Below are 9,137 nucleotides of genomic sequence, written 5' to 3'. Positions count from 1 at the left end.
GGCCATTGGAGAGGGGGTTTGTTAGGGGTCCTCCTGATACCTTAGTCTTTGACCCTTTTCTTTACACGTGGGGGCTGAGGGTTCATAGTGGGGGGAGGCCATCGGAGTCATCTGGTTTTTGGTTCTTTGTGCACTATTTTTCTTTTATATTAGATGATATTTCATGGTTTCTTTATAAGGGGGTATATTTCTTTATTTTGAAGATATTTAACTAGATTTCTTTACTTGTCTTTTATTCCCTATTTACTGCTATCAAATGAAAAGACCACGTGGCCTCAAAAGCTCTGATGACATCACTGCCTTCTATGACATCACGAGGATCCAGACGTTCTATGCTATGACATCACAATGACCTAGTTCCATAAGAACGTCACCCGCAGTCAGATCTGCACATTCACAGGGACACAGAGGACGAAGATGGAGGCGATTCGTGGTGAGGTTAGAGTCACAATGTGAGTGTGTAAGAAACATCAACCTGCACATGGATTATGTCCTGTGCATATTACAGGCTACCTGTGGGGGAGCTCATCTACAGCAGAAACCTGATCACCAGATGTGTACACACTCACATGACCTCGGTCACTGGCATATCGTATCGGATGATAGGCATTGGATGCCATATGCTAGTGTGACTCTAGCCTAAAAGGCTCCCAAAAGGCTCCTAAAAGGCTCCTAAAAGGTATGTACCACAGCGACACACCCACCATCCTCACATACTGTACAGCTCTGGCAGAAAAGTTGATAATCATTAAGAAACAACAATACTAATAATGTTTTACCTCAGGAAAAGTTCAGAAATCAATATTTTGTGGAATAACCATGATTTATAATCACAGCTTTCATGCGTCTTGGCTGCTTTCCACCAGTCTTTCACGCTGCTCTTGGGTGACCGTATACCACTCCTGGTGTAAAAATTTAAGCAATCCTTCTTTGTTTGATGGCTTGTGACTATCCATCTTCGTCTTGATTACATTCCAGAGGTTTTCAATGGGGTTCAGGTCTGGATATTGGGCTGGCCATGACAGGGTTTTGATGTGGTGGTCCTTCATCCACACATTGATTGACCTAGCTGTGTGTCATGGCGCATTGTCCTGCTGGAAAAAACAATCCTCAGAGTTGGGGAACATTGCCTGAGCAGAAGGAAGCAGCTGTTTGTCCAGGATAACCTTGTATGCGGCTTTATTAATACGTCCTTCGCAAAGTTTAATCTGCTCAATTTCTAGAGTAAGGTAATCTTCCCTGATGAGTCTAATTTTCAGCTTTGTCCAACACCTGGTCATCTAATGGTTAGACGGAGAACTGGAGAGGTGTACAAGCCACAGTGTCTTGCACCCACTGTGAAATTTGGTGGAGGATCGGTGATGATCTGGAAATTTTTAAGCAAGGCTAGGGTTAGGATTATGTCCTGTATGTTACATGTGAGGGGCAGTACAATGTCTTTGTAGTGTATATCTGTATATACATGTGTCCTGTATGTTACATGTCAGGGGAAGTACAATGTCTTTGTAGTGTGTATTTCTCCCATTTGTACCATCGTTCCTCCTCCAATTCTCCCAGTTGTACCATCATTACTCCTCCAATTCTTCCAGTTGTACGATTGTTCCTCCTCCATCTCTCTCAGTTGTACAATTGTTCCTCCTCCATCTCTCCCAGTTGTACCATCGTTCCTCCTCCAATTCTCCCAGTTGTACCATCGTTACTCCTCCAATTCTTCCAGTTGTACGATTGTTCCTCCTCCATCTCTCCCGGTTGTACCATCGTTCCTCCTCCATCTCTCCCGGTTGTACCATCGTTCCTCCTCCATCTCTCCCGGTTGTACCATCGTTCCTCCTCCATCTCTCCCGGTTGTACCATCGTTCCTCCTCCATCTCTCCCGGTTGTACCATCGTTCCTCCTCCATCTCTCCCGGTTGTACCATCGTTCCTCCTCCATCTCTCCCGGTTGTACCATCGTTCCTCCTCCATCTCTCCCGGTTGTGCCATCGTTCCTCCTCCATCTCTCCCGGTTGTACCATCGTTCCTCCTCCATCTCTCCCGGTTGTACCATCGTTCCTCCTCCATCTCTCCCGGTTGTACCATCGTTCCTCCTCCATCTCTCCCGGTTGTACCATCGTTCCTCCTCCATCTCTCCCGGTTGTACCATCGTTCCTCCTCCATCTCTCTCCTCCCATCACTTCTTTCTTCCCTGAATCTGTGATCTTGTTTTGATATAAGTAATCTTTTCTTACAGAAGCGTCGATTTGGTTCTGGACCTTTCCATTTGTATAACACTCACAAAGCAATGAGGACGACACCAGCAGGTATGTATGGAGGGGCTGTATTCTTAGGGCACGTTCAGGGGTTTTGGTGCTAATAACATTATTTTTTCATGTCTCCTAATAAAAATTCTCTGTTTTCAGTTCCAGTTAGTGAGTGGGACCACGAATTGGGCGGACAAGTCAATGAAAATACCGCTCTTGTGACAGTCTCCATCTGAAGCCTCAAAACGATCACAAGACGGATCACACACTACATTGTGTCTTTTCTGTTAAGTGATCATCCGTTTTTCAGGACGATCACTTATTCCTGGCATTTTTTTCGGCGTTTGAACGGTTTTTTGTTCATTTCCTGAAGCGCTTTGTCGACGCTTTTTCCGTTTTTGAGTAACGTTTTTAATAATTTTTTTTGACAACTTTTTAAGGGGATTTTTTGGCCCAAAACACAAAACGAGTGAAAAAGGCGTCATCGGGGCGTATTTTTTATCCTATTGCTTATTATATATATGGAGTTTTTGTAGCGGGGCCCGATTCATCAGGACCAGCGTTGTTTCCGCTTGTTCTGATGAGGGGCTGTTACGTCACCACCGGAGTCCGCTCCAGCGACTTCTGCTCCAATCGCCACGCCGTGTTCCTGCCGTGAATGGTGATGGGAGAGGAGTCCCTGTTCTGCTATAGTGATCTCCAGGGCCCTGTGTAATTCCAAATCCCTGTATAGGGGTTAAAGGGTTTCAGGGTTCTGGGGGTCCTGCTTCCACTTTCCAGATCCAGTCCCCTGTCCATCATCCACGTTCCAGATCCAGTCCCCTGTCCATCATCCACTTTCCAGATCCAGTCCCCTGTCCATCATCCACTTTCCAGATCTAGTCCCCTGTCCATCATCCACTTTCCAGATCTAGTCCCCTGTCCATCATCCACTTTCCAGATCCAGTCCCCTGTCCATCATCCACTTTCCAGATCTAGTCCCCTGTCCATCATCCACTTTCCAGATCCAGTCCCCTGTCCATCATCCACGTTCCAGATCCAGTCCCCTGTCCATCATCCACTTTCCAGATTACGAGTACTGAGTGGCTCTAGTCTGTCCATTACATCCCACCTGAGTCTGTTGATCCAGGCAGGCGCCAGTGTGCAAGCAAAGATGTCGTGAGCGAACGCTCGCTTGTTCACGATAATCTTTCAGTGTATATTTTATCCCTTTTTTTCCGTTTTTTTTGCTTTTTATCAGCATTTTTGTACTTCTTTTTAATCCGATGGATAAAACGGGAAGACGCTAAGAAAAAGCAAAAAAACACGACGGTTTTAGGGGCGGGGAAAAAAAAGACACAGTGTGAACATACCTTACACATTACAGAACACAGACGGACGTTACACGACGAGGACGTTCATACACGGACAGAGCTGGTTCACTACAGACATTAGCAGTTTATTGTGTATTATGTATATTGTGAGGCTTATCCTAATTAGTAGTTAAGTGTATATTTGTATATTATGTATATTGTAGTAGTTAATTGTATTTTTGTATATTATGTACATTGTGAGCCTTAACCTCTCAATGACCAGACACGGTTTTTCCGTTTATCATCCATCTGCGATATTTTTGACCCTTTTTCTCGTAGAGATGTTTTTTTTCCATATTTATTTGTTCTGTTTTTGTCCTAAAGTCATTAAGAGGTGAGGACGATATTCCTGGAGTGTAAATTGTATTGCATGTGCGGCATCAGGCAGGCAGTATGGGCGGCACGGTGGCTCAGTGGTGATTTACACTGGTGCTTTGCGGACAACATCTGCAAGGAGTTTGTATGTTCTCCCCGTGTTTGCGTGGGTTTCCTCCGGGGTCTCCAGTTTCCTCCCACACTCCAAAGACATACAACAAAAGGGGGCGATCAGTATTGGAGAAAGATCGCTGTCTTCTATGTAATCTGGGGCAGTTCCGCTCTTTTAGGCTGCGTTCACACCTCGCAGGTTTGATGCGGATTTTACACACAACTTATTTTTCCACCCCAGGAAAGTGGGTGAGTTTATCTTCCTCTCACCCCCATTCCAGTCTGTGTGGGGCACAATCCATATGGAAATCAACTTTTTTTTATGCTGTTTTTATTTTTTTATTTACAGCATGCCGATTTCTGTAGCGGATTTTACATATTCATTTCACTGTGGATCCTTAAATCTTGCAGGTAATCTGCCGACCTGGCATGAAATATGGAGGACTTTTTTTTCTCCACGCATAAACACTGCAGATTTAATTTTATCAATCCAGTTGTAAAATCCGCACCAAATACGCAAAGTGTGAACAAAGCCTAAAAGGTCCAGATCTGCAATTCAGATATACCCTATAGACAAGGGGAGAGGTCAGCCATACTTCTCTAATGGTTGAGCCTGGAATTCCCAAATACTTATACTTCTCTAATACTGAACAACCCTTTTTGATCAATTTTAATACAATTAAACTTTGTATTATTATAATTATAATTTTTGGTTCACTGCCTAATGCTAATAAATAAATTTAAAACAAGAATCGGTCTCAGTGTTTTTCTTCTCGGCGATTATTATATCACACAGTGACCAGGATACATCAATGATCCATCGTATTCCTGACCAGTCCCCGTCCATCATCCACGTTCCAGATCCAGTCCCCTGTCCATCATCCACTTTCCAGATTCAGGCCCCTGTCCATCATCCACTTTCCAGATCCAGTCCCCTGTCCATCATCCACTTGCCAGGTCCAGTCCCCTGTCCATCATCCACTTTCCAGATCCAGGCACCTGTCCATCATCCACTTTCCAGGTCCAATCCCCTGTCCATCATCCACTTTCCAGGTCCAGTCCCCTGTCCATCATCCACTTTCCAGGTCCAATCCCCTGTCCATCATCCACTTTCCAGGTCCAGTCCCCTGTCCATCATCCACTTTCCAGATCCAGTCCCCTGTCCATCATCCACTTTCCAGGTCCAATCCCCTGTCCATCATCCACTTTCCAGGTCCAGTCCCCTGTCCATCATCCACTTTCCAGGTCCAGTCTCCTGTCCATCATCCACTTTCCAGGTCCAATCCCCTGTCCATCATCCACTTTCCAGATCCAGTCCCCTGTCCATCATCCACTTTCCAGGTCCAATCCCCTGTCCATCATCCAGATTCCAGATCCAGTCCCCTGTCCATCATCCACTTTCCAGATCCAGTCCCCTGTCCATCATCCACTTTCCAGATCCAGTCCCCTGTCCATCATCCACTTTCCAGATCCAGTCCCCTGTCCATCATCCACTTTCCAGATCCAGTCCCCTGTCCATCATCCACTTTCCAGATCCAGTCCCCTGTCCATCATCCACTTTCCAGATCCAGTCCCCTGTCCATCATCCACTTTCCAGGTCCAGTCCCCTGTCCATCATCCACGTTCCAGTCCCCTGTCCATCTTTATTTATTTATCTTCCCATCTCATGGAAGGTGGTTGGGGTCGGATTCTCATTATTGGGGTCTTTTCGCTTTTTGTGCAGTTATTCTGTTTTAATGTGGTGCCTCAAGAAAGTAATAATGGCCATGAGTGTCCTCCTCAACAAGTAAAAATACACCTATAGATACCAATAACAGCAGGAGCGGAGCTCACCTGAGCAGTCATCCACAGGCCACTGGTTTGGGACCCTCACTACAACCTAATTACCAAATCTATAGCACTATTGGAAGTGCTTTCTTCTGTAGACGAGGCTGCAATGTTCTGATGCAGGAGAAGCAGGAGACCTCTGAGAATAAGGTCCGGCAGCGCAGTGTGTGGACTGTGACTGCTAATGCCATGATCCTCTGTGGCTGCATGGTCTGGGGTATCGTGGCTGACATAGTCTAAGGGGATTCGTGACTGTCAGGATAATGGACACTTTGGCTAACATTTTAAGGGAGCACTGTGGGTTCAATATATCTGAAAATGTGATGGGGAAGCTAACAGGACCTAGAAGATTTGCTGCTAACTAGTGATGAGCAATCACTACACTGGTCGGTACTCGTAACTAGTGGTGAGCGGGCACTACAATGACCAGTACTCGTAACTAGTGGTGAGTGGGCAATACAATGACTAGTACTCGTAACTAGTGATGAGCAATCACTACACTGGTCGGTACTCGTAACTAGTGATGAGCGGGCACTACAATGACCAGTACTTGTAACTAGTGATGAGCGGGCACTACAATGACTAGTACTCGTAACTAGTGGTGAGTGGGCACTACGCTGCTCGGTACTCGTAACTAGTGGTGAGTGGACACTACAATGATCGGTACTCGTAACTAGTGATGAGCGGGCACTACAATGCTTGGAATTCGTTAAGAGCAGTTGTATGGTTGGATGGGCGCGAGTCAAGAGCTGAAATATAATGGAAGTGAATGGGAATATTTCCCGGAAAAATGCTTGAGTCCTGCATTGATTTTTATAATACGTGGGTGCTCGAGTAGCGCCCATCCAAGCTTCCAACTGCACTTAACAAGTACCAAGCAGCCGAGCATGGTAGTGCCCGCTCATCACTAGTTACGAGTACTGAGCACCCGAGCATGGTAGTGCCCGCTCATCACTAGTTACGAGTACTGAGCACCCGAGCATGGTAGTGCCCGCTCATCACTAGTTTCGAGTACCGAGCACCCGAGCATGGTAGTGCCCACTTATCACTAGTTACGAGTACTGAGCACCCGAGCATAGTAGTGTCCACTTATCACTAGTTACGAGTACTGAGCACCCGAGCATGGTAGTGCCTCCTCAACACTAGTTACGAATACTGAGCACCTGAGCATGGTCGTGCCCACTTATCACTAGTTACGAGTACTGAGCACCCAAGCATGGTAGTGCTCACTCATCACTAGTTACGAGTACTGAGCACCTGATCATGGTAGTGCCCGCTCATCAGTAGTTACGAGTACAGAGCACCCGAGCATGGTAGTGCTCACTCATCAGTAGTTACGATTACAGAGCACCCGAGCATGGTAGTGCTCACTCATCAGTAGTTACGAGTACAGAGCACCCGAGCATGGTAGTGCTCACTCATCACTAGTTAAGAGTACTGAGCACCCGAGCATGGTAGTGCCCGCTCATCACTGGTTACAAGTACAGAGCACCAGTGCCCGCTTATCACTAGTTACAAGTACTGAGCACCCGAGCATGGTAGTGCCCGCTCATCACTAGTTACGAGTACTGAACACCCGAGCATGGTAGTGCCCGCTCATCACTAGTTACAAGTACTGAGCACCCGAGCATGGTAGTGCCCACTCATCACTAGTTACGAGTACTGAGCACCCGAGCATGGTAGTGCCCACCTCTAACAGCAGCAGGAAAATCAGAGATCTGACTGTAAACACGTACCGGTGTGGAGCACGTCTGAAGCCGGCGTTCATAGGAGATGATGATTACAGAAGTCCAGAGCAGCGCTGATACATTGTTCTGTACGGCAGAAGTTATCGGAATATCGCAGCTTCAAGTCACCTAAAGAGATTAGTAAAAACAGGAAAAAGTGAAAAAAAAACGGTTTAAAAAATGTGAAGGAAAAAAAAACAAATAAAACTTAAATACGGCTATGTTGATGGAAAAATAAACAAGTTTTGGATCTTGGAAGAAGAAAATGAAAAAATAAAAATGAAAAGCAGAAAATCACCTGGTGGTGAAGGGGTTACAACTTATTTGCATGACTAACCGGGCCAGAATGGTGAGAGCCTCGGAAAATAGCAAAATATCGCACATTTTTTAAACAATTATTGTAGTGAATGTGGAAAATGCCGTCACACATTTCTCCCATTGTGCGCAGTGTATTTTATATTGTGCGATCAGGCAGGAAAAAAAATAATAATATGGTATATATTTTTAAAGAAAAACTATTGTGCATGAAACCGTCCTAAAAAGACACTTATTATTCAGGGCACTCAGTATTCAGGCTTATCACATACTGGCAAGTAGATGGCACCGACACCACCGAGTAACTGAGCTCATGAGGGAAGCAGAGGCGGCCATCTTGTGGACGGCCCTTGTAACTGTTTAATGAAGGCGTCATACCCACAGTACACCTCTGTATGGAGCTGGAGCAGAGGCTTCTTTATAAAGAGCCTTATAATCTCCATATACAGCTGTGCAGGCAAATTCTGCACATATCTGTGAAGCCCCGAGAACGCTGTGTCGGTGCATTACCTTCAGGGACTCCACTGGCTCAGTCTGGTCACAGGTAGGAGATCTTCTTTTCGGATTGTCGTGACGCCACTCTCAGAATTGCCGTCAGTGGGGACCGCCACTGCAGGTTAAGGGATGCCTGGGGCTGATGGTGGGTGCAGTCAGTTGTAGTGGCCTCCTGAGAGTGAGGCAAGCCCCAGAGCCCTGTGTAGGTGTGTAGAACCACAAGGCGCAGAATAACTCCACACAAGCAGAATGTCTTTCAGGGGTTTTACTCACAGAAGGTGGCAGAGTGAGTAACCCGGGCGTAGCTGGGATGAACCAGGCTGGAACCAGGTATCCTTCGGGCTGACTGATGAGGGTGACTACCGACTCGCCTTCCTTAGCCCTTGGTGGTTTGGGGTAACCCCGACTTTTAGTCCCTATGGGGGTCACCCAGGGAAGTAACTGCTCCCCTCGTTTGGTTGCCGTTTGCTTGTCGCCTGGACCAGATCACTCCAGCTGCTTGCCTCCTGTGAACTATGGGCCCTAACTGTGGCTACGTGGCTGCGGCTTTTGGGTGTTGTGGTGTGGGCTTTGAGGGCCCCACACCGGCAGGTTTAGCAAGGAAAGGTGGATCTATCCCCGCTCCGGGATCTGCCGCCCGTTTGGGCCTGGTACTCCCTAGCAGTCTCCTTACTTCCCACTCCGTGCTCTCTCTTTAGCTGAAGATGGATTTCGGGTAGCACTCCTAGGCGACCGTTCTCCCCCGTCGGTAGCCAC

General features: G+C 46.6%; 1 long non-coding RNA gene across 1 annotated transcript; it reads left to right on the top strand.

Moving 5' to 3' along the window:
• The first annotated feature begins 401 nt into the window (after positions 1-401).
• LOC142295835 (uncharacterized) lies at positions 402-3,205 on the top strand. The gene is made up of 3 exons (XR_012751554.1): positions 402-679; positions 2,230-2,299; positions 2,399-3,205. It is a non-coding gene; the product is annotated as an uncharacterized LOC142295835 (long non-coding RNA).
• The last annotated feature ends 5,932 nt before the right edge of the window (positions 3,206-9,137 follow it).

This window comes from Anomaloglossus baeobatrachus, chromosome 1 (assembly GCF_048569485.1).
Source record: "Anomaloglossus baeobatrachus isolate aAnoBae1 chromosome 1, aAnoBae1.hap1, whole genome shotgun sequence".
NCBI lineage: Eukaryota > Metazoa > Chordata > Amphibia > Anura > Aromobatidae > Anomaloglossus > Anomaloglossus baeobatrachus.
This window is presented reverse-complemented; position numbering and strand designations above follow the sequence as displayed.